We start from the raw sequence: 25,930 nt of genomic DNA, 5'->3' as shown, positions 1-25,930 counted from the left end.
CTGCATGGGTGCAAGAGGTAGCACCAATGCAGTCGTCGATGTAGCGGAGGTAGAGTTCGGGGATGGGGCCAGTGTACGTCTGGAACAGGGATTGTTCGACGTACCCGACAAAGAGGCAGGCGATTTCTCTTCGAGGTATGTCCACTTTGAAGAAGTTCTCCTCCTCTCTTCGACGAGAGTTCAGTAACATGCTCTCTCGCTGCTCCCCCTCTGTGATTTCTCCTGCCCTCCTACTCTACGACCACATCTTGACCCAGACTCGCTACCACAGCCACATCTGCTTCCTTGGGACTTGCCTGCGCCTCCATCTTCTGCCTCGTGGTTTCCAGCTCCGTTTCCAAACCTCCCAATTCGGACCCAACCCGGACTACCGTCTCCAACAGACCATCTGCCACTACTCTGAACAGTTTTCTTTCCGTGCCCTGCGTTGTACCCTGGCTGGGATGCGCCGGCACCAGCAGGCCCTCTCTCTGACTCTCCCACAGCTCCGGGCCTCATTCACCCATACCTGCAACGGGCCCCAACTATACTTCATCCTACGCCGGATCCACGCCCTCAACACTCGATTCTTCACCTACCTGGACTCCACCAAGGCTCGCAAACTATCCCGCCTCCAGACGGATGCCTCCACCGACACTCCTCGGCAGCGACTCGACCGCCCGCAGGCCCGCAACTCGACCACTGCTCCGCACTGCCGGCCGGCCGGCACACCACGAGGCAGAGGCCCGCGGCGCCATTACTGCCACCAGGTGCAGTACCGCTCCTCACCGCCTCCCCGGGGCCGCCGACTGCCGAGGCCTACCTGAGGCCATCACCACCCACCGCCTCCCCGGGGCCGCTGCCGCCGACGCCGACCACCGCATCCCCTGGGCCGCTGCCGCCGACGCCGACCACCGCCTCCCCGGGGCCGCTGCCGCCGACGCCGACCACCGCATCCCCTGGGCCGCTGCCGCCGACGCCGACCACCGCCTCCCCGGGGCCGCTGCTGCCGACGCCGACCTCCACCGCCTCCCCGGGGCCGCTGATTGCCGAGGCTCACCTGAGGCTGCCGCCGCCGACCTCCACCGCCTCCCCGGGGCCGTTGCCGCCGACGAGCGAGGCCTCTGCACCGCCGCTGCCGCCCACGACCTTCCCGACCCCTTCACCGCCGCCCACGCCCTCCCCGGCCATCCGCTGACCGAGCCGACCGTCACTTACCCGGACTCCAGGTCCCCGCTGGCCTCCCCCAGCGACCGTGCTGACCCGCGCCGCTCCACCGCCCAGCAGCAGGTCACAGCCGTCGCTGTACCCGGCCCCCGGGACCAACAACAGGCTGCAGCTCCACCCGACCCACACACACCGCGCTGGGCCCACAGCCCCCATCAGGCAGAGCCCCTCAGCACTGCTGGGTCCTACTGCCCACCCCCTACTCCAGGTAACTGCAGCAGGGGTTCCACCGGGTCTCCCCCTTCCCCCTCCAGCCAGGCGACCCCCAGTACTCCCCACATCGGTCCTCATGCCCCCCTCTGCCCAGCTAACCCACCACCCCCCCACCATACATCCCCTCCACCTGCCCCCCTGCCTCCATCCGACCCCAACCCCCACCATTGCCGGGTGTTCACCATCCCCCCTGACCTCCCCCTTTCAGACACCGAACGGTCGGTCCTCAGCAGAGGCCTTACCTTTGTTCCCCTCCGCCCCCACATCAACGAGTTCCGCGTCCGCCATGACGTGGAGCTCTTCTTCCGCCGCCTCCGCCTCCGAGCCTTTTACCATGGTAAGGAGCCCCGACCCCGCACTGATGACCCCTTCTCCCGTCTCTAACGGACCCCCTCCACTTTTACCCCCCAGTATGGCCTACTACCCCCACTAGAACATTTTATTTCAAACTGCCGGCGTGACATCGGCCGCCTCAAATTTTCCACCCCCCTGACTAACTCCAACCTCTCCCCTCCTGAACGTGCAGCCCTCAACTCACTCCGCAACAACCCGGACTTAATAATTAAACCCGCTGACAAGGGAGGGGCTGTGGTAGTCTGGCGTGCTGACCTCTACCGCACCGAGGCCAGACGACAACTATCAGACACCTCTTCCTACCTATCCCTGGACCATGACCCCACCGATGAACACCAGACCTTCATCAGCAGCACCATCACCGACCTCACCAACTCCGGCGAACTACCCCTCAGTGCCTCCAATCTCATAGTTCCCCAGCCCCGCACGGCCCGATTCTACCTCCTACCCAAAATCCACAAACACAATTGTCCCGGCAGACCCATTGTCTCTGCCTGCTCATGCCCCACCGAACTTATCTCTACCTACCTCGACTCCATCCTATCCCCCCTGGTCAAATCCCTCCCCACCTACGTCCAAGACACCTCACACGCTCTCCATCTCCTGGATAACTTCCGGTTCCCAGGCCCCCACTCCCTCATTTTCACCATGGATGTCCAGTCACTCTACACTTCCATCCCCCACAAGGATGGTCTCGAAGCCCTCCGTTTCTTCCTCGACTGTAGAACCAGCCAATCCCCATCGACCAACACTCTCCTCCGCCTAGCAGAGCTGGTTCTTACCCTCAACAACTTCTCCTTTGACTCCTCCCACTTCCTCCAAACCAGAGGCGTAGCTATGGGCACTCGCATGGGCCCTAGCTACGCCTGCCTCTTTGTCGGGTACGTCGAACAATCCCTGTTCCAGACGTACACTGGCCCCATCCCCGAACTCTACCTCCGCTACATCGACGACTGCATTGGTGCTACCTCTTGCACCCATGCAGAACTCACTGACTTTATACACTTCACCTCCAATTTCCATCCTGCCCTTAAATATACCTGGACTATCTCTGACATCTCCCTCCCGTTTCTGGACCTCACCATCTCCATCACAGGAGAAAAATTAGTGACGGACATTTATTACAAGCCCACCGACTCGCACAGCTATCTGGACTACACTTCTTCCCACCCGGTCCCCTGCAAAAAGTCTATCCCCTACTCCCAATTCCTCCGTCTACGCCGCATCTGTGCCCGGGATGAGGTGTTTCAGACTAGGGCTTCCGAGATGTCCTCGTTTTTCAGAAAACGGGGCTTCCCCTCCACCATTATAGATGAGGCTCTCACTAGGGTCTCTTCTACATCCCGCAGCTCCGCTCTTGCTCCCCATCCCCCCCACTCGCAACAGGATCCCCCTCATTCTCACCTTCCACCCCACCAGCCAGCGGATCCAGCATATCATCCACCAACATTTCCGTCACCTACAACAGGACCCCACCACTGGCCATATCTTCCCATCCCCTCCCCTCTCTGCATTCCGCAGAGACCGTTCCCTCCGCAACTCCCTGGTCCACTCGTCCCTTCCTACCCAAACCACCCTAACCCCGGGCACTTTCCCTTGCAACCGCACGAGATGCAACACCTGTCCCTTTACCTCCCCCCTCAACTCCATCAAAGGACCCAAACATTCTTTCCAGGTGAGACAGAGGTTCACCTGCACCTCCTCCAACCTCATCTATTGCATCCGCTGCTCTAGATGTCAACTCATCTATATCGGCGAAACCAAGCGCAGGCTCGGCGATCGCTTCGCTGAACACCTGCGCTCGGTCCGCATTAACGCCACTGATCTCCCGGTGGCCCAGCACTTCAACTCCCCCTCCCATTCCCAGTCTGACCTCTCTGTCATGGGCCTCCTCCAGTGCCATTGTGAGGCCCGCCGGAAATTGGAGGAGCAGCACCTCATATTTCGCCTGGGCAGTTTGCGGCCCGATGGTATGAACATCGACTTCTCCAACTTCAGATAGCTCCTCTGTCCCTCCCTTCCCCTCCTCCTTCCCAGATCTCCCTCTATCTTCCTGTCTCCACCTATATCCTTCCTTTGTCCCACCCCCGACATCAGTCTGAAGAAGGGTCTCGACCCGAAACGTCACCCATTCCTTCTCTCCCGAGATGCTGCCTGACCTGCTGAGTTACTCCAGCATTTTGTGGAACAGCATCTCATATTTCACTTGGGCAGCTTACAGCCCAGTGTATGAATATTGATTTGTCTCACTTCAGGTAGCCCCAGCATTCCCTCTCTCTCTATCCCTCCCCCACCCAAGTCGCACTAGTTTCTCATTTTCTCCCTACAAACAGCTTACAATGGCCTGTTTCCCTTATCATCGTTAGTTTTGTGCATATCTTTCATTCATTGTTCTTTATCTCTCCACATCACCGTCTATATCTCTCGTTTCCCTTATCCCTGACCAATCTGAAGGGTCTTGACTCGAAATGTCACCCATTCCTTCTCTCCAGAGATGCTGCCTGTCCCGCTGTGTTACTCCAGCATTTTGTGTCTACCATCGGTTTAAACCAGCATCTGCAGTTTTTTTTCCTACACAAGATTATGCTCAATGGAGGAACTGTAGATTCTGGAATCTTTGATTAAAACACAAAGTACCAGAGTAACCGAGCAGGTCCAGCAACATAAGTTCAGAAGACATTGGAGCAGAATGAGGTCATTCGGCCCATCGAGTCTGCTCTGCCATTCAATCATGGCCGATCTGTTTTTCCCCTCAACCACATTCTTCTGCCTTTTTCTTGTAACCTGTGACAACTTTTTTTTAAATCAAAAATATTTATTCAAATATTATAATAATATATACAATACAATAAAACCAAAACAGAATCCACCGCCATAATACAAGACAAACAATAAACTACTGTACAACTATCTTACACCCCACCAGGCAGAGTCCCACAGCACCGCTGGGTCCTACTGCCCACCCCCCACTACAGGTAACCACCCGGCCCACACACACCGCGCTGGGCCCACACACACAGCACTGGGCCCACACACACCGCGCTGGGCCCACACACACCGCGCTGGGCCCACACACACCGGGCTGGGCCCACACACACTGCGCTGGGCCCACACACACCGCGCTGGGCCCACACACACCGCGCTGGGCCCACACACACCGCGCTGGGCCCACACACACCGCGCTGGGCCCACACACACCGCGCTGGGCCCACACACACCACGCTGGGCCCACAGCCCCCACCAGGCAGAGCCCTTCAGCAACGCTGGGTCCTACTGCCCACCCCCACTACAGGTAACCACAGCAGGGGTCTCCCCCTTCCCCCTCTAGCCAGGAGACCCTAACTACTCCCCACATCGGTCCTCATGCCCCCCTCTGCCCTGCTAACCCACCACCCCCTCACCATACATCCCCTCCCCCTCCTCATGCCCCCCTGCCTCCATCCGACCCCAACCCCCACCATTGCCGGGTGTTCACCATCCCCCCTGACCTCCCCTTTCAGACACTGAACGGTCTGTCCTCAGCAGAGGCCTTACCTTTGTCCCGGCAGACCCATTGTCTCTGCCTGCTCTACACCTACCTCGACTCCATCCTATCCCCCCTGGTTAAATCCTACCCCACCTACGTCCAAGACACCTCACACGCTCTCCATTTCCTCGATAACTTCCGGTTCCCAGGCCCCCACTCCCTCATCTTTACCATGGATGTCCAGTCACTCTACACTTCCATCCCCCACAAGGATGGTCTCGAAGCCCTCCGTTTCTTCCTCGACCGCAGAACCAGCCAATCCCCATCGACCAACACTCTCCTCCGCCTAGCAGAGCTGGTTTTTACTCTCAACAACTTCTCCTTTGACTACTCCCACTTCCTCCAAACCAGAGGCCAAGCTCTTTGTCAACTGGCCCGACCGATCTTCCATCCCCTTCACCATCAAGCCTGACTTCCTGAAGGTGCTGGGGATCTGGTTCGGGAAGGCTGGGGCGTGTAACAAGAATTGGCTGGAGCGGATAGCCAGGGTGGGGAAGAAGCTGGAGCTGTGGAAGCAGCACTCCCTCTCCATCACGGGGAAAAACCTGGTCATCAGGTGTGAGGTGTAACCTCCGGAAATGTCGGATGGGCTTGTTTAAGAATATGTTTTGTGAATGATATTTATTATCATATCATATCATATATATACAGCCGGAAACAGGCCTATTCGGCCCTCCAAGTCCGTGCCACCCGGCGATCCCCGTACATTAACACTATCCTACACCCACTAGGGACAATTTTTACATTTACCCAGCCAATTAACCTACATACCTGTACGTCTTTGGAGTGTGGGAGGAAACCGAAGATCTCGGAGAAAACCCACGCAGGTCACGGGGAGAACGTACAAACTCCTTACAGTGCAGCACCCGTAGTCAGGATCGAACCTGAGTCTCCGGCGCTGCATTCGCTGTAAAGCAGCAACTCTACCGCTGCGCTACCGTGCCGCCCGCATAATACTTTATTATTTGAATAAAGTATTTTTTGATATTAAAAAAAAAAAAAAAAAAAGAATGGCTGATCGTCTCTCGGCCTTTTGGCTAAGATCAAGTATAGTATCCGTTCTCGCACAACCTTAATGTTCTTATAAGAACAGTATCTGTATTGAGGCGTGGATCATTGACGAGGAGCGGAGGTCAGGAGCACGAGTCTGGTTTAGGGGTGGATCCATGCTGGTTGGGTAACCAACCTAACACCCTTATCCAGGTGGGATGGCAGCAGCAAGTGGAGCTGGAGGGCAGGGTATCCGGAATACCCTGCATGTATCGGTGAAGGACCTCAGGGAGGGGACCCCTTTCTCAAGGGACCTCTTCATCAAGAAGGTGCTGCTGGAGGCCTGTGGATTCAAGGCCGGGGACATCTTCTGCCTCCAGGACTTCCCAGGTAACGGATATTTTGACGTTACCTTCCAGAACCCGGCGGGATGGCAGAAGGAGCTGCAGGAATTCCGGGAGAAGGGGGATGAAGCCCCGCTGTCGCTCCTGAAGGTGCAGCCGCTCTTCACCCTCCCCACCCAGAGGGAACGGATGATCACGGTGCACATGTTTAACCCACATGTGCCCGTCGTGGATGTCCTCACCTTCCTTGCGCGCTACGTCGAAGGGGCCGGGAACTGTGTGGACATAAAGGACTTGTTCGGGATCTGGACGAGCAAGAGGCAAGTGAAGGTGAAGCTGAGGGTGGACGGGAAGGGATTCATCATCCACCCTCCCTCGGTGTTCGCCATCGGATGGAACCGGAGCTACACGACGTACGCGGGGCAGCCCAGGGTGTGCAGGCTCTGCACACAGAGAAAAAGCCGGAGGGGGCAAGCAAGTCCCAAAAAAGAGTCCTCTCCCAGGACGAGGCCAGCAACCTCTCCTCGTCGGAGGATGAGGCGACCAGGAGGAACCGACAATGGAGGCAGAGGAAGAAAACGGGGGAGGAGGAAGGTAAGAGGAAGAACATGTCTGTTGTCCCCCAGCCCCAGGAGACTGGGAGCAGTGCCAATGGGCTCCAGCCCCAGGAGACTGGGAGCAGTGCAGCGGCCAAGGGGCCCCAGCTCCGGGAGACCGGGAGCGTCACAACGGCCAATGGGCCCCAGCTCCGGGAGAACGGGAGCAGTGCGGTGGCCAATGGGCCCCAGCTCCGGGAGACCGGGAGCAGTGCAGTGCCCAATGGGCCCCATCTCCGGGAGACCGGGAGCAGTGCAGTGGCCAATGGGCCCCAGCTCCGGGAGACCGGGAGCAGTGCAGTGGCCACGCCAGAAAACTCACCCTGTGCTGAGGAAGCCACCAGCCAGTACCAGTACCTGTGCAACACAAATGTGCAGGAAATCAGCCAGACGATGTTCATGCGGGAGGAGAAGGACGACCTGGAACTCTAAAGGACAATGGAGCTGAAACTGGCATCCTTAAACGTGCGCAGTGTGAAGAGCACTGCGCGATGTGTCAATGCCTTGCAGTACCTGGCCAAGGTAAAGGCGGATGTGACTTTTTTACAGGAGTGCGGGCTGCCACACCTTCGCTGCTATCGGAGGTGGTCGCAATGGTGGCCCCACGGACTGTCGGTATGGTCGGGGGGAAATGATTGTCGTGCGTCCGGTCTGGGGATCTTGCTGCGGGGAGGGGGCTTCACCATCACTGAGGTAAGGGAGGTGGTGGGGGGGCGTCTCTTGGTGGTGGATGTAATGTACCGTGGTTCTCTGGCTGATTAATGTGTATGCCTCACCCAGGCGGAGCGAGCGGGTGGCCGTCCTCCAGCAGCTCCCACCGCTGCTGGCCACGTCTAGACCGCTCGTTCTGGCCGGTGACTTCAACTGCATCATCGATGCGGCTGGACGATCCGGCAGTGCCAACCACAGACTGGACGGCACCTCCAAACTCCTGGTGGAAACGGTCAAAGATGCAAAGCTGCGCGACCCCTTCAGTGACCCTGCAGGGGGAGCCCAGCCGCGGTTCACCTGGTCAGGACCGAACAGTTCAGCCCAGTCCCGGATAGACTTCCTCTTCACATCGAGGGCCGTCACGGTCAGACACACCGACCTCGCGCCGGTGTTCTTCTCTGACCACTGCCTCCTTCAGGCCACCTGTCACCTACAGGAGGACTGGAAGGCGGGCAGAGGGACGTGGAAGTTAAACGTGGAGCTGTTGACCCCGGAGAACGTTGAGGAGCTAAAGAGGGACTACGCATGTTGGAGAACTGTGAGGCCCCTCTTTGACTCCACGACACTCTGGTGGGAGGCAACAAAGGAGAACATCAAGAAGTTCTTCGTCTCCAAAGGTGTTCAGAGAGCAAGACAGGGTAAGAGGGAACTGTGTCAACTCCAGACAGATTTGCAGCAGCTACTCCTTCTGCAGAGGAGAGGGGTGGATGTGAGGGAGGAACTGAGAGAGTTGAAGGGCCGGCAAGCTCGGCTCTTTACCTCTGAATCCTCCAAGATCATCTTCCGGTCCAGGGTCCGCCATGTTGAGCAGGATGAGACGTGCTCACGTTACTTCTTCCATAAGGTTCACAGGGGGAGCTCTGTGATCAAAAACCTTAGGGAGGAGAACGGCTCGGTAATATCCTCGCAGTCAGACATGCTCAAGATCTGCAGATCCTTTTATAAGGATCTGTACGATGTAAAGACCACAGACAGCACCGCCTCCCAGAACCTCCTGTCCTCCATCACGGAAGTCTTGGACGACAGCAAGCGGGAGAGTCTGGACCAACCACTGACCCTGGAGGAGCTGACTGGCTCCATCCGTTCCTTTGACTCGAGTAAAACTCCCGGAGGCGATGGCTTACCGGCAGAGTTGTACTCGGCTCTGTGGGACTGGGTTGGCCCGGACCTGCTGGAAGTGTACAACGATATACTTCTAGCCGGCAGCATGTCAGACTCTATGAGGAAGGGCAGCATCACCCTGATCTACAAGCAGAAGGGGGAGATGAATGACATAAGGAATTGGAGACCCATCACATTGTTAAATGTAGATTACAAGATCCTGTCTAAGGCCATCGCCAACCGGGTCAAGTCTGCTCTGGGACAGGTGATCCACCCGGACCAAACCTGTGCTGTACCTGGCAGGAAAATCTCAGACAGCCTGGTGCTGCTGAGAGACACCATTGCCTACGTGCAGGACAGACGGGTGGATGCCTGCCTGGTCAGCTTGGACCAGGAGAAGGCCTTCGACAGGATATCGCACACGTACATGAGGGACGTGCTCTCCAAAATGGGCTTTGGGGAGGGAATCAGGAAGTGGATACAACTGTACACCGATATCTGTAGTGCAGTCCAAATTAATGGGTGGGAATCAGACAGCTTCCCCGTCAGGTCTGGAGTCAGGCAGGGTTGCCCTCTCTCCCCTGTCTTGTTCGTCTGTTGCATTGAACCCTTTGCCGAATCCATCAGGAAGGATGCGAGCATAAGAGGAGTGACATTGCCAGGCAGTGGGGGCACTCAGGTCAAGGCCTCCCTGTACATGGACGATGTCGCCGTCTTCTGCTCGGATCCAGACTGATCAGCGTCTGCGACCAGTTTGAGTTGGCCATGGGGGCCAGGGTAAACCGCAGGAAGAGCGAGGCCATGCTCTTTGGCAACTGGCCCGACCGATCTTCCATCCCCTTCACCATCAAGCCTGACTTCCTGAAGGTGCTGGGGATCTGGTTCGGGAAGGCTGAGGCGTGTGACAAGAATTGGCTGGAGCGGATAGCCAGGGTGGGGAAGAAGCTGGAGCTGTGGAAGCAGCGCTCCCTCTCCATCACGGGGAAAAACCTGGTCATCAGGTGTGAGGTGCTCTCGGGGCTGCTGTACTTGGGGCAAGTGTGGCCCGTCCCTCCCTCCTACGCCAAGGGGATCACCCGGGCCGTTTTCCGCTTCATCTGGGGGTCGGCGATGGACCGGGTACGACGAGCCACAATGCACAAGTCGGCAGACAACGGGGGTAAAGACGTGCCCAACGTCGCCCTCATTCTGATGGCCACCTTCGTGTGTGGCTGCATCAGGCGGAGCATAGAGCCAAGGCACGTGGGCACCAAATGCCACTACCTGCTGAGGTTCTACCTGTCCCCGGTGTTGCGAAGGATGGGCCTGGCCCAGATGCCACGCAATGTGCCAGTCAGCTGGACATTGCCGAACCATCTGTCATTTGTGGACAGGTTCTTCCGGACCAACACCTTTGACCACAAGTCCATCGGGCAGTGGTCAGCACGGAACGTCCTGCAGGCACTGCAGGGGAATGACTCCATGGATCCTGTGGCGTGGTTCCCAGAGCAGACTGCCCAGCTTGTCTGGCAAAATGCCTCATCGCCAGAACTCACCAACAAGCACCAAGACCTGGCTTGGCTGGCGGTGAGGGGAGCCCTCCCAGTCAGATCCTTCCTGCACCGCCGGAACCTCACTACCAGCGCACGCTGCCCTCGGGACGGCTGCTACGGAGAGGAGACGGTGGCCCACCTCTTCACAGAGTGTGGATTTGCCAAGAGAGTCTGGAGAGGTCTGCAGGGGTCCCTGTCACGATTCATTCCGAGCAGCTCCGTCACAGAGGACTCTGTGCTCTACGGACTGTTCCCAGGGACGCATTCCGAGACTGACATCGAGTGCTGCTGGAAGGTCATCAACTCGTTGAAAGACGCTCTTTGGTCTGCCCGAGCTTTGTTGACCTCCCAGCGGAGCGAGCTGTCCGTCAAGGAATGTTGCCGACTGGCCCACTGCAGACTGCAGGAGTACGTGCTGAGGGATGCACTGAAGCTCGGTGCAGCCAACGCCAAGGCCCTGTGGGGGAGGACCACAGTCTAGGGTCCTTCCGCTGCTGGACATGGGGGGGCAGGGTGTGGTGGTGAGAGACGCCCCTCCAAATAAGGGATACTGGCTAAATGTCTGTAAATGGCTAAATGAATGCCTGTATCGAATGTAACCTCCGGAAATGTGGGATGGGCTTGTTTAAAAATATGTTTTGTGAATGATATTTATTATTTGAATAAAGTATTTTTTGGGAAAAAGAAAAAAAAAGGATGGCCGATCGCCCAGGACGAGGCTATCCCATTGCACTTCGGGTGTGCTGACGCCTGCGATGTCCCCAAATGCGGGATACTCGACTGCAAAATTTGTGGTAGTGGGGGACTGCGTTCGCGCTCTCCCCTGGTTCTCAATATAAAAACAGAATGAAATATTGGTAGTGGGCTGATGGTTTAGTCGCTAATCTCTTTCTCCATAAATGCTCCAGTATGGAGGGGAGGGTATTGCTACAAGTGTGGCTGTAGAGGACAAATCAGTGCATATTTTTAAGGCACAGAGACAAATTCTCCATTAGAACGGGTGTGGAGAGAAAGTAAGAGAGGAAGAGCTGCAACCTTTGTGGGGAGGCAGGCCACCTCTACAGGGCCTGTCCTAAAAGAGCCTGCACCTACGCACAGGCGACAAGAGGGGGCGCTGCCAACACCCCCAGAGTGGTTGAGACGCCTCCCACCACGGCTAAGACCCAAATGGGAAAGGAGAGCAGGGGCGATGACAGCTCGACCACCTTGAGCCCCCAACCACAGGACAGAGCCCCCCAGCCCCCTGCCCAGGAGGGCGAGTCGATGGAAGAGGGGGAACAGGAAGAGGAGGATTGGAAGTTGGTACAGTCGAGGAAAACCCTGAAGGCTGTGCGCACAGAGAAAAAGCCGGAGGGAGCAGGCAAGTCCCAAAAAAGAGTCCTCTCCCAGGACGAGGCCAGCAACCGCTCCTCGTCGGAGGATGAGGCGACCGGGAGGAACCGACAACGGAGGCTGAGGAAGAAAACGGGGGAGGAGGAAGGTAAGAGGAAGAACATGTCTGTTATCCCCCAGCCCCAGGAGACTGGGAGCAGTGCCAATGGGCCCCAGCCCCAGGACACTGGGAGCAGTGCAGCGGCCAATGGGCCCCAGCCCCAGGAGAATGGGAGCAGTGCAGCGGCCAATGGGCCCCAGCTCCGGGAGACCGTGAGCGGCACAACGGCCGATGGGCCCCAGCCCCAGGAGACTGGGAGCAGTGCAGTGACCAATGGGACCCAGCTCCGGGAGACCGCGACTCCAGGGAGAAGGTGGAGGAGGCGGTGGTGGGTGTGGGGGGGTGGGCGGGGGTAGATGGGAAGAACAGAAGCCGGGGATCCCCCCATCCACCCCCTCACATCCACCCCATGCTCCACATTGGAAGTGACAGCGGGTGAGAGGGGAGGGAGCCCCATGGTGACTGTGGGGGCTCACTGAAGACAGCACTGTCCCCAGGGTCTACAACGTGAGCTGCAACAACAGCCGTGTGAACCGGTGATGTAGGGCTCCCTGGTGCCGACCACCGGCATCAACCCCTGGGTTTTAATGTGAAACCACACACAGTGCTGGAGTAACTCGGCAGACTGAATCACTCTGAGGAAGGGTTCCGATGTCACCCATCCATGTTCTCCAGAGATGCTGACCTGCTGAATTACTCCAACACTTTGTGTCCTTTGAGTGGGTAAAGAAGGGCTCGCTGGTGCCTTGCGAGAATGGGTGTGGGGTGGGAAGCTGGGGCTCTAAACGGCCGGGGATACGGTGGGAGCCGGGGATGGGTCAGCTGGTTACATAGAAACATAGAAAATAGGTGCAGGAGGAGGCCATTTGGCCCTTCGAGCCAGCACCGCCATTCATTGTGATCATGGCTGATCATCCACAATCAGTAACCCGTGCCTGCCTTCTCCCCATATCCCTTGATTCCACTGGCCCCTAGAGCTCTATCTAACTCTCTTTTAAATTCATCCAGTGAATTGGCCTCCACTGCCTTCTGTGGCAGAGAATTCCACAAATTCACAACTTTGGGTGAAAAAGTGTTTTCTCACCTCAGTTTATTCTTTATTCTTTAAAGGCCTCCCCTTTATTCTTAGACTGTGGCCCCTGGTTTTGGACTCCCCCAACATTGGGAACATTTTTCCTGCATCCAGCTTGTCCAGTCCTTTTATAATTGTATACGTCTCTATAAGATCCATTCACAGTCAGTTTACATTTTATATTTGTTTCATTTAAGTTTATGGCTCCGTGGTGCTTTACAGACACGGGAGGGGGGGGGTCATGAGCAGACCAGGGGTGTATTGTCATTTCATTATCACCTGACCTCTGTTAATCCAGCACAATGAATAATCCAGAAAGGCTGAGGAACCGAGGGTGCCGGAAAATCAGTGTTCAACCTATACAGCAAAAACAGGTGCTTCTGCCCACGGCATCCATGCCGTTATTGGGCAGTGAGATGGAATTCTGAAAAAGATTCAATAACATTGTCAGACATGAGTAGGGTTGCCAACTGTCCCGTATTAGCCGGGACATCCCGTATTTTGGGCTAAATTGATTTGTCCTGTACGGGACCACCCTTGTCCTGTATTAGGCCCGGGGGGGGGCTGTAGGCCCGGACACTGGAGGCCCGAGCACTGTAGGCCCGGACACTGGAGGCCCGAGCACTGTAGGCCCGGACACTGGAGGCCCGAGCACTGGAGGCCCGGAAACTGGAGGCCTGTGGGGTGCTGTAGGCCAGGACACGGTTGGCCCGGACACTGTGGGCATGACTGCCGCTGAGGGCCCAGACAGTATAGGCCCGGGGGCCGCCTAGTGGAGATTGCGTAGCAAACCGCCTCCCGGCCCGGGTGGCCACCATTGGTGGAGCGGGAGCACGTGGCCTATGGCTGGGTGAAGTCACATGGGGCACGGGGCGGTGACATCACCTTTTGTCCCTTATTTGGGAGTAAGAAAGTTAGCAACCCTAGACATGATGAAGGGACTTTGGCATACGTCACTTTATCTCTTCCATGACTTCTCCCAAGTAACTCTTATTCTTTCAGATATTTTTGCTAAATCAATCTGCCTCTTCAAGTGATTGCAAACGACCTTGCGACATTTTGTGAAGAGCAGATAGGTTCTCCAGCAGACCTGATCAATATTTATTCCTTAAGCTTTTTCCCTTTACAAAAAGGCCACTTATTTCAGGCACAAACTCTGGGTGAGAAAGTTTTAAATGGCCTCCTCTTTATTCTTAGACGGTGTCCCCTGCTTCTGGACTCCCCCAACATAGGGAACATTTTTTCCTGCATCCAGCTTGTCCAGTCCTTTTAAAATTGTATACGTCTCTATAAGATCCATTCACAGTCAGTTTACATTTTATATTTTAACCGAACTTATCTCTACCTACCTCGACTCCATCCTATCCCCCCTGGTTAAATCCCTCCCCACCTACGTCCAAGACACCTCACACGCTCTCCATCTCCTGGATAACTTCCGGTTCCCAGGCCCCCACTACCACATCTTTACCATGGATGTCCAGTCACTCTACACTTCCATCCCCCACAAGGATGGTCTCGAAGCCCTCTGTTTCTTCCTCGACCGTAGAACCAGCCAATCCCCATCTACTAACACTCTCCTCCACCTAGCAGAGCTGGTTCTTACCCTCAACAACTTCTCCTTTGACTCCTCCCACTTCCTCCAAACCAGAGGCGTAGCTATGGGCACTCGCATGGGCCCTAGCTACGCCTGCCTCTTTGTCAGGTACGTCGAACAATCCCTGTTCCAGACGTACACTGGCCCCATCCCCGAACTCTACCTCCGCTACATCGACGACTGCATTGGTGCTGCCTCTTGTACCCATGCAGAACTCACTGACTTCATACACTTCACCTCCAATTTCCATCCTGCCCTTAAATATACCTGGACTATCTCTGACATCTCTCTCCCGTTTCTGGACCTCACCATCTCCATCACAGGAGACAGACTAGTGACTGACATCTACTACAAACCCACCGACTCGCACAGCTATCTGGACTACACTTCTTCCCACCCGGTCCCCTGCAAAAAGTCTATCCCCTACTCCCAATTCCTCCGTCTACGCCGCATCTGCGCCCGGGATGAGATGTTTCACATTAGGGCTTCCGAGATGTCCTCGTTCTTCAGAAAACGGGGCTTCCCCTCCTCCATTATAGATGAGGCTCTCACTAGGGTCTCTTCTACATCCCGCAGCTCCGCTCTTGCTCCCCCTCCCCCCACTCGCAACAAGGACAGCATCCCCCTCATTCTCACCTTCCACCCTACCAGCCACCCGATCCAACATATCATCCACCAACATTTCCGTCACCTACAACGGGACCCCACCACTGGCCATATCTTCCCATCCCCTCCCCTCTCTGCGTTCCGCAGAGACCGTTCCCTCCGTAACTCCCTGGTCCACTCGTCCCTTCCTACCCAAACCACCCCAACCCCGGGCACTTTCCACTGCAACCGCACGAGATGCAACACCTGTCCCTTTACCTCCCCCCTCAACTCCATCCAAGGACCCAAACAGTCTTTCCAGGTGAGACAAAGGTTCACCTGTACCTCCTCCAACCTCATCTATTGCATCTGCTGCTCCAGATGTCAACTTATTTACATCGGCGAAACCAAGCGCAGGCTTGGCGATCGCTTCGCTGAACACCTGCGCTTGGTCCGCATTAACAAAACTGATCTCCCGGTGGCCGAGCACTTTAACTCCCCCTCCCATTCCCAGTCTGACCTTTCTGTCATGGGCCTCCTCCAGTGCCATAGTGAGGCCCACCGCAAATTGGAGGAGCAGCACCTCATATTTCGCCTGGGCAGTTTGCAGCCCAGTGGTATGAACGTCGACTTCTCCAACTTCAGATAGTTCCTCTGTCCCTCCCGTCCCCTCCTCCTTCCCAGATCTCCCTCTATCTTCCTGTCTCCACCTATATCCTTCCTTTGTCCCGCCCCCCTGACATCAGTCTGAAGAAGGGTCTCGACCTGAAACGTCACCCATTCCTTCTCTCCCGAGATGCTGCCTGACCTGCTGAGTTACTCCAGCATTTTGTGAATAAATCGATTTGTACCAGCATCTGCAGTTATTTTCTTATACATTTTATATTTGTTTCATTTAAGTTTATGGCTCCGTGGTGCTTTACAGACATGGGATGGGGGGTCATGAGCAGACCAGGGGTGTATTGTCATTTCATTATCACCTGACCTCTGTTAATCCAGCACAATGAATAATCCAGAAAGGCTGAGGAACCGAGGGTGCCGGAAAATCAGTGTTCAACCGATACAGCAAAAACAGGTGCTTCTGCCCACGGCATCCATGCCGTTATTGGGCAGTGAGATGGAATTCTGAAAAAGATTCAATAACATTGTCAGACATGAGTAGGGTTGCCAACTGTCCCGTATTAGCCGGGACATCCCATATTTTGGGCTAAATTGGTTTGTCCTGTACGGGACCACCCTTGTCCTGTATTAGGCCCGGGGGGGCGCTGTAGGCCCGGACACTGGAGGCCCGGACACTAGGCCCGGACATGGTAGACCCAGACACTGTAGGCCCGGACACTGTGGGCTCGACGGCCGCTGTGGGCCCGGACAGTGTAGGCCCGGAGGCCTGGGGGCCGCCTAGTGAAGGTTGCATAGCAAACCGCCTCCCGGCCCGCGTGGCCACCATTGGTGGAGCGGGAGCACGTGGCCTCTGGCTGAGTGAGGTCACGTGAGGCACGGGGCGGTGACATCACCTTTTGTCCCTTATTTGGGAGTGAGAAAGTTAGCAACCCTAGACATGATGAAGGGACTTTGGCATACATCACTTTATCTCTTCCATGACTTCTCTCAAGTAACTCTTATTCTTTCAGATATTTTTGCTAAATCAATCTGCCTCTTCAAGTGATTGCAAACGACCTTGCAGCATTTTGTGAAGAGCTGATAAGTTCTCCAGCTGACCTGATCAATATTTATTCCTCAAGCTTTTTCTCTTTACAAAAAGGCCACTTATTTCAGGCACAAATGCTGGAGTAATTCAGTGGGTTTGAGAAGCTGCCTGTCCCTCTGAGTTACTCCAGCATTTTGTGTCTATCTTTGGTTTAAACCAGCATCTGCAGTTCCTTCATACACACTTATTTCAGATCTTGGGTTGAACTTGCTTCATGTACACTGGAAGCTGCAATTTCTATATCACTCTTTGCCTTGACTTTCTAAATTTGGTCATATTCCAGTCTGAAGTAGAAAGTGTATCGTCCCCCATGCTTTAATAGGCAAAACATTTAGTGTGTTGACAATTATGTTGCTACCTGCATTTAAAAGTTAGGGTTCATTATACTTGGAACCTTACATTTTCTATGTTTTGCAATGTCGAGAACATTATCGTTCTCTTTCAGCATTGTGAAATGACTTTCGACAAACTGTTATCAGCTTATTTAAATGCCAACCCAAGTGCCTCAAGAAGCATAATAATGTTAATCGCTTAATCAGTATTTATAGAAACATAGAAAATAGGTGCAAGAGGAGGCCATTTGGCCATTCATTGTGATCATGGTTGATCATCCACAATCAGTAACCCGTGCCTACCTTCTCCCCATATCCCTTGATTCCGCTAGCCCCTAGAGCTCTATCTAACTCTTGACAGATATTCCCCCTACCCTTCCCCTCACCTTTCTAACAGTTACTCTGGAGAAAGCTAATTTCCATTCTGGAGAAAGCTGATTCTTTAATCATAAAAGTATACACTATGGCGAGTCGTAAGGCGATGTGCGTTGAGGTAGACGTTTATTAGAAGGCTAACTACCGTGACAAAACCAACGCTGTAAACGACAGACAACCATAAATTCAACTGTCTTTCTTGGAGTTCAAAACCAGACTGATTGTCTCCTCTCCTGCGCACCACCTGACCTCTTCGACCAATCAGAGGGTTCGATGGTCTGGACCAATCCCTGTGCCCCTACAACAGGATGTAAAAAGTACTGCACATGAACGGGCCCTTCAGGTCACAATGTCTGTGCTGAACATGATACCATCACTTATCTACATGTACTGTAAATCTTATACCTCCATTCCCTGCATATCCACATGCCAATCCAAAAGTCTTTTACATGCCACTAATGTATCTGCTTCAACCTCCATCCTTGACAGCGATCAAGGCACTCACTGTTCTCTTTTCTCCTGGGTCTTGTCTGATTTTTCACCCACAGCTAATCTCCATGTTTTAATTTTCAACGCAACAGTTTCATTTATCCTCGTTGCTGAAAGTGGCAGAAATCGTTCAACTCTGGTGACTTGCTCTTCTATGAACAAGGCCATCTATTCCTTTGTGTAGGGTGGAACTGCAGATGTTGGTTGAAACCGAAGATAGACACAAAAAGCTGGAGTAACTCGGCGGGACAGGCAGCATCTCTGGAGAGAAGGAATGGGTGACGTTTCGGGGCGAGACTCTTCTTCAGACTGAGAGTCGGGAAAGGGAAACGAGAGATACACATGGTGATATAGAGAGAGAGAGACAAATGAATGAGACATGATTCTTTTGTCATCATTACGTTTTTGCATCTTTCATGAATTTGTTCTGTATCTCTCTATATCACCATCTTTATCTCATTTCCCTTTCCCCTTCCTCTCGGTCTGAAGAAGTGTCTCGACCTGAAATGTCACTCATTCCTTCTCTCCAGAGATGCTGCCTGATCCGATAAGTTACTCCAGCATTTTGTGTCTATCTTCTGCATTCCTTTGTGGTCACATTCAACATTAGTCAATGTTTCCGTACATTACGTACTTCATAGAATTATCATAATAGTCAAGAGGTTTGCAAACTTGCAGAAATATTTCCCTCTGCTGCTGTGGGCAGTGGCGTATCTAGGAGAGAATACCATGGCAGGTATGTCACGTGCCCCGGGCACCACTTGAAGGGGGACCAGTGACACAAGGAACAATTTTACATTTAATACCAAGCCAATTAACCTACAAGCCTGTACGCCTTTGGAGTGTGGGAGGAAACCGGAGCACCCGGAGAAAACCCACGCAGGTTACGGGGAGAACGTACAAACTCCTACGGACAGCGCCGGTTGTCAGGATTGTAAGGCAGCAGCTCCACCAATAATGAGTGCTTTAGTCCAACTGATCTGCGGTACCATTAACCCTTTTCGCAAGTCATAGTAATATATTACATGGTGCTTTGTAACTGGAGGTTTTGTTCCACTCCACAGTTATACACATATAGACTTCTCAGAGGCTATCAGATCACCGCTGGTCTAGGCAGTTGTTGGAATGCAGGCCCACCATCGAGTTCCCGGCACCCTTGGTTCCACAGCCTTGCCAAAATATCCGTTCTGTCAGACCAACAGAGGTCACGGTCTTATGGGGCCGAGATACTGGCCCGCAAAGACGGCCTCGGAAGTCAGCGAAGGGGACAGATCTGCCGGCTCAGGCTGGGCCAGGGTTCCAGCGCCCCGGCCGCAGGGAGCAAATTCGACCCGCCAATTGGCACTGAAGTCCCGATGAGGTCAACATCGGCCGCCTCACCCAGCCTGGGCACAATATTTATGGGGTGGGGGGGGGGGGGGGGGGGGGGGGGGAAGGAGAACTTCCAGGGGGGGATTTCAAGGGCGTTCTCTGTCTGGATTAAAGGGGGAAGGGGGCTGGACCACCAGTTGCTGGAAAATCATGGAACAGCATCCCCCTCCCCATCAGAACTTCCCCCCTCCATCGACTCCTTTAAGTTCAGGCTCAAAACCTATTTCTACTCCCTAGTCAGGATTGAACCCTAGCGCCACCGTGCCACCCCACGACTCTTTTGTGGATGATCTGAGTATGCCTTGGAAATAATTGGAGAATCTATGTAGGAGTATTGTCAGCCTGTTTCACCCTTGTTCACTGACCTATCTGACGGGTCTGAAGAAGCGAAGGGATTAAAAGTACCATGAGCAAATTTGAAGATGACACAAAGCTGGGTGGTAGTGTGAACTGTGAGGAAGATGCTATGTTGCAGGGTGACTTGGACAGGTTGTGTGAGTGGGCGGATGCATGGCAGATGCAGTTTAATGTGGATAAGTGTGAGGTTATCCACTTTGGTGGTAAGAATAGGAAGGCAGAGTATTATCTGAATGGTGTCAAGTTAGGAAAAGGGGACGGACAACGAGATCTGGATGTCCTAGGGCATCAGTCACTGAAAGGAAGCATGCAGGTACAGCAGGCAGTGAAGAACGCCAACGGAATGTTGGCCTTTATAACTAAAGGAGTTGAGTATAGGAGCAAAGAGGTTCTTCTGCAGTTGTACAAGGCCCTAGTGAGACCGCACCTGGAGTACTGTGTGCAATTTTGATCTCCAAATTTGAGGAAGGATATTCTTGTTATTGAGGGCATGCAGCGTAGGTTTACTAGGTTAATTCCCGGAATGGCGGGACTGTCATATGTTGAAAGACTGGAGCGACTAGGCTTGGTTGTATACACTAGAATTTAGAAGGATGAAGGGAGATCTTATCGAAACATAAGATTATTAAAGGGTTGGATACGTTAGAGGCAGGAAACATGTTCCCTATGTTGGGGGAGTCCAGAACCAGGGGCCACAGTTTAAGACTAAGGGGTAGGCCATTTAGAACGGAGATGAGGAAAAACCTTTTCAGTCAGCGAGTTGTAAATCTGTGGAATTCTCTGCCTCAGAAGGCAGTGGAGGCCAGTTTTCTGAATGCATTCAAGAGAGCTAGATAGAGCTCTTAAGGATAGCGGAGTCAGGGGGTATGGGGAGAAGGCAGGAACGGGGTACTGATTGAGAATGATCAGCCATGATCACATTGAATGGTGGTGCTGGCTCGAAGGGCCGAATGGCCTCCTCCTGCACCTATTGTCTATTCTCTATTAACCTGCAAACCTGTCCGTCTTTGGAGTGTGGGAGGAAACCATAGATAGAATAGAATAAAACAGCCTTTATTGTCATACAAAAGCATGTTTTTGGACAAAATTCCATTACCCACAGTCAACAATGAGAAGCAATAAAAATAAAGCAATAAAACCCACAATCACAAAACAAACATAAAACAAAAAAAACCATCCATCACAGTGAGTCTCCTCCAGTCACCTCCTCACTGTGATGGAAGGCCAGAATGTCTTTCTCTTCCCTGCCGTCTTCTCCCGCGGTCAGGCAGTCGAACTTGCCACATTGGGGCGGTCGTGGCTCCTGACATTGAAGCCCCCGCCGGGCGTTGGAAAATCCCGCGGCCTATTCCAGGCCGCACTGGACGGTGAAAGGTCCGCAGCGGGCCGACCCAAGCCCCGCGATTCAAGGCGGGTGAAGATGCTGCCGCTGCTGGAGCTCCCGATGTCGGCCCCCACCCAGGGACCTGCGAGCTTCCGACCTCCACAGGGCCCGCGGCCCGCGGAGAAAACCCACGCAGGTCACGGGGAGAAGGTACAAACTCCGTACAGACAGCACCCTAGTCGGGATGGAACCCGGGTCTCCGGCGCTGCATTCGTTGTAAGGCAGCAACTCTACCGCTGCACCACCGTGACCGCCCACATCTGGAATCTGTTGCAATGTGATTTTTCCAAGAATTTAAATCTATTTTCAGGGTATCGTGTATGTTTCACCCTAGTCCAGGAGTCCGTCAGGTGGGTGCAACTTCAGAATGTAGCCTTTGAAACAATGATTTCCAGTTATTATTTACTTACTAAATCCAACAATAGAAATTCATGAGATTTTAAAAAATAGACATCTTTTTTTGAAGTTGAAAATAAGGATAGATCAGTCGGATTTAGTCAGATTGGGGAATGCATAACAGCTAAATATGAATGTTTTTTGCATTACTAACTGTTTGACGGGCTGTCATATTATATCAGTCTAACTGCCACCATCCTAGAAATAGGAAGCTGCCTTCCTGTATTTCCTGTGATCAAGAGGTTTTCTGCTTCAGAAGTGATGTTGACATATAATGCTATTTATCATGACATATGTTATAAACTAGGATGCTTCAATAATACTGACTTTATATATATTTCTCCAAATTTAGATTCCAGTGCTCAAAGCTGATTAGAAATGCTCACATTGTTATCCAAACATAAAACCACTCGTGTAGGAAGGAAATGCAGATGCTGGTTTACACCAAAGATAGACACAGAATTCTGGACTACTCTAACTCAGTGGGACAGGCAGCATCTATGGAGAGAAGGAATGGGTGATGCTTCAGGTCAAGACCCTTCCTCAGACTGAGAGTCAGACTGAGAGTCAGGGGAGAGGGAGTCTACAGATACAGAAGGGTAAGGTGTGAAAACGACAGATCAAAGCAGATAATGGTTAGGAAATGTAGAATGGTTCATTGTTATCACTATAATTGATAGAACAGACACTAGAAGTGGCTCATTTGGTAGCAATTTCACTTTCGATTTACAAAATTTTATGTTCACAACCTTCTTCAAAAAACTGAAATCGTCAGCAAAGATCAAGCTGAGGACTCTGTGACAGCTTTCAAAAATGACTGTAAAGTGAAGCATGGTTGATTCCCCCATGTTGACATGGAAGGTTGCAGTCCACAATGTTCAGAAGATCAGGGGAGTCATTTTGCAGGAAGGAACTGCAGATGCTGGTTTACACCGAAGATAGACGCAAAATGGGGCAACAAAATGGCGTCGGGGCGGCACGGTGGCGCAGCGGTAGAGTTGATGCCTTACAGCGAATGCAGCGCCGGAGACCCAGGTTCCATCCCGACTACGGGTGCTGTCTGTACGGAGTTTGTACGTTCTCCCCGTGACCGGCGTGGGTTTTCTACGAGATCTTCGGTTTCCTCCCACACCCCAAAGACGTACAGGTCCGTAGGTTAATTGGCTTGGTATAAATGTAAATTGTCCCCAGTGTGTGTAGGATAGTGTTAATGTGCGGGGATCGCTGGTCGGCGCGGACTCGGTGGGCCAAAGGGTCTGTTTCCGCGCTGAACTAAATGCTGGATAGAGTAACTCAGCGGGACAGGCAGCATCTCTGGGTAACTGGGACTGATGAAGGGTCACGACCCGAAACGTCACCCATTCCTTCTCTCCAGAGATGCTGCCTGACCCGCTGAGTTACTCCAGCATTTTGTGTCTCTCTTCAGGGGAGCAATTATCACTGTGCTGGCCAACATTCATCTTTCATCATCACACAAACAGCTTAGTTGTGATGAGAAATCCTCAGCCTTCCTAACAGGATGGTACAGTTGCATTGGGACAAGAACAATTTGAGTCACTGTCCGGAAATATTGACATTAAGTTGTAACCTAGGCCTCCACTACAACAAAAGATAGACACAAAAAGCTGGAGTAACTCAGCGGGTCACACAGGATCTCCGGAGGAAAAGAATAGGTGACGTTTCAGTCTCGACCCGAAACGTCACCCATTCCTTCTCTCCAGAGATGCTGCCTGACCCGCTGAGTTACTCCAGCTTTTTGTGTCTATCTTCAGTTTAAACCAGCGTCTGCAGTTCCATCCTAAACATGAGAACAAAGATTACAATTTAAAAGTAGTTCCATCAATTTGCTCTGCATGCAAGGGACAAAAAGGTGCTTTAGAAATATGTCTGGTCTTTTTGTTGGCAATTATGCAACAATTATTCGACTTTAAAGAGCTCATTGCCCTTTTGCTAGGATTTTTGTGCAATGTAGAACGGAGATTTTTTTCAACTTTATTGCTAAAAAATACACTACAATGAAAGGTTATCTAGTCCACAGTTTATAGCACACTATCTTAGAAGTTTATTTTTAGTGTTTTTTTTAACTACATCAGAGTGCACTTTAAACATAGAAGATTAAAACTATATTTCTGTTCTGAAAGAGTCATTGTCATTCTGTCATTTCTGGCTTTCTTTCCACTTCCAAATGGAAATAAAGTGCCCTGTCCATGATTTCACCATCATTCGACCAGTAAAATGGCACAACTACAAACCTGGATGCAGAATGCAGTCCAGCACTCGAATGAAACGTAACGTTCATATTGATGAAATGTTAAATTGAGAATTACAAATATACACCGATCAGCCAAAACATTATGACCACCGGCCTAATAAGCTGTTGGACCTCCGTGTGCAGCCCCATACGCAGCAGGGTGCGATGCACTGTGTATTGTGACACATTCCTCCCGTGACCACCATTAACATTTTCTGTGACTTGTGCCACAGTCCACCTTCTGTCGGTTCGGACCAGACGGGATAGCCTTCGTTGCCCTCGTGCATCGATGAGCCTTGGGCGCCCAACACCCTGTCGCCGGTTTGTGGTTTGTCCCTCCTCAGACCACTGTCGGTAGGTTCTCACCACTGCTGACCGGGAGCACCCCACAAGCCTTGCTGTTTCAGAGATCCTCTGACCCAGTCGTCTGGCCATAACAATTTGGCCCTTGTCAAAGTCGCTCAGGTCTTTACTCCTGCCCATTTCTCCTGCATCCAACACATCAACATTAAGAACTGACTGTTCACTTGCTGCCTAATATATCCCACCCCTTGACAGGTGCCATTGTAACAAGATAATCAATGTTATTCACTTCGCCTGTCAGTGGACATAATGTTTTGACTCATCGTTGTAAGTCACTACAACCTCACTAACCCAGAAAAGTTAAAAGGCCCCCAGCATGACAGAATCAAATTAGCTTCTAAACAAAGGTGTCCTTCGCAGAGAGATACAGGGGATTTTCTGTAAGTTCACGTTGATGTCGTGGCTGAGCTGTGGGTGGGCAAGTTGAGCGTATGAATGTGTTTAATGAAGCACTGTGCCCCACATGCTCCCAACGTCCCTTGTCAAAATGCAGTCAGAAATGAGCATTCACCATGCCCACATAGTTTAGTTTAGTTTAGAGATACAGCGCAGAAACAGGCCCTTCCAACCTACCGGGTCCGCGCCGACCAGCGATCCCCGCACATTAACACTATCCTCTACCCACTGGGGACAATTTTTACATTTACCAAGCCAATTAACCTACAAACCTGTACGTCTTTGGAGTGTGGGAGGAAACCGAAGATCTCGGAGAAAACCCACGCAGGGAGAACGTACAAACTCTGTACAGACAGCCCCCGTAGTCGGGATGGAACCTGGGTCTCCGGCGCTGCATTCGCTGTAAGGCAGCAACTCTACCGCTGCGCCACCGTGCCGCCCCGTGAATAGTAACACAATTAATTTTCTTTTACAAGTTTAACTCAAATCATAATGTCGTTTAACTAACCTAAGTTGTTTTGCAAGGCTTGCAATGTCTAATCAGTATACATTTTAGTCTTGTTCATCCACAAAAGTGGCTTCACTACTTCCTTATTCTCCAAAATTAACAGAAGGAAATTAACAGAGGTTTAGCCACCTCCAACGGGATCCCACCACTAGTCACATCTTCCCATCTCCACCCCATTCCATCTTCTGCAGAGACCGTTCCCTCCGCAACTCCCTGGTTAACTCATCTCTTCCCACCCAAACCACCCCCTCCCCAGGTACCTTCCCCTGCAACCGCAGGTGATGCAACACCTGTCCCTGTACCTCCTCCCTCAACTCTGTCCAAGGACCCCGGCAGTTTTTTCAGGTGAGGCAGACGTTCACTTGCACCTCTTTTTTTTTAGGTACGTGAAGAGGAAAAAAATAGTGAAGGCAAATGTGGGTCCCTTGAAGACAGAAGCAGGGGAATTTATTATGGGGAACAAAGAAATGGCAGACAAGTTAAACCGTTATTTTGGATCTGTCTTCACTGAGGAAAATACACACAATCTTCCAAGTGTTCTAGGGGCCAAAGAACCTAGGGTGATGGAGGAACTGAAGGAAATCCACATTAGGCAGGAAATGGTTTTGGGTAGACTGATGGGACTGAAGGCTGATAAATCCCCAGGGCCTGATGGTCTGCATCCCAGAGTACTTAAGGAGGTGGCTCTAGAAATAGTGGAAGCATTGGAGATCATTTTCAATGTTCTATAGATTCAGGATCAGT

General features: G+C 52.7%; 2 pseudogenes; both read left to right on the top strand.

Annotated features, from left to right (window-relative positions):
- The first annotated feature begins 6,316 nt into the window (after positions 1-6,316).
- LOC144601541 (U2 spliceosomal RNA) lies at positions 6,317-6,418 on the top strand (annotated as a pseudogene).
- A 4,843-nt stretch (positions 6,419-11,261) lies between these two features.
- On the top strand, positions 11,262-11,399 carry LOC144601527 (U1 spliceosomal RNA; annotated as a pseudogene).
- Positions 11,400-25,930: the final 14,531 nt, after the last annotated feature.

Source organism: Rhinoraja longicauda, chromosome 16 (assembly GCF_053455715.1).
Source record: "Rhinoraja longicauda isolate Sanriku21f chromosome 16, sRhiLon1.1, whole genome shotgun sequence".
NCBI classification, from domain to species: Eukaryota; Metazoa; Chordata; class Chondrichthyes; order Rajiformes; family Arhynchobatidae; genus Rhinoraja; species Rhinoraja longicauda.
The sequence above is the reverse complement of the archived record's forward strand: the minus strand, read 5'-3'. Positions and strand labels throughout refer to the sequence as shown.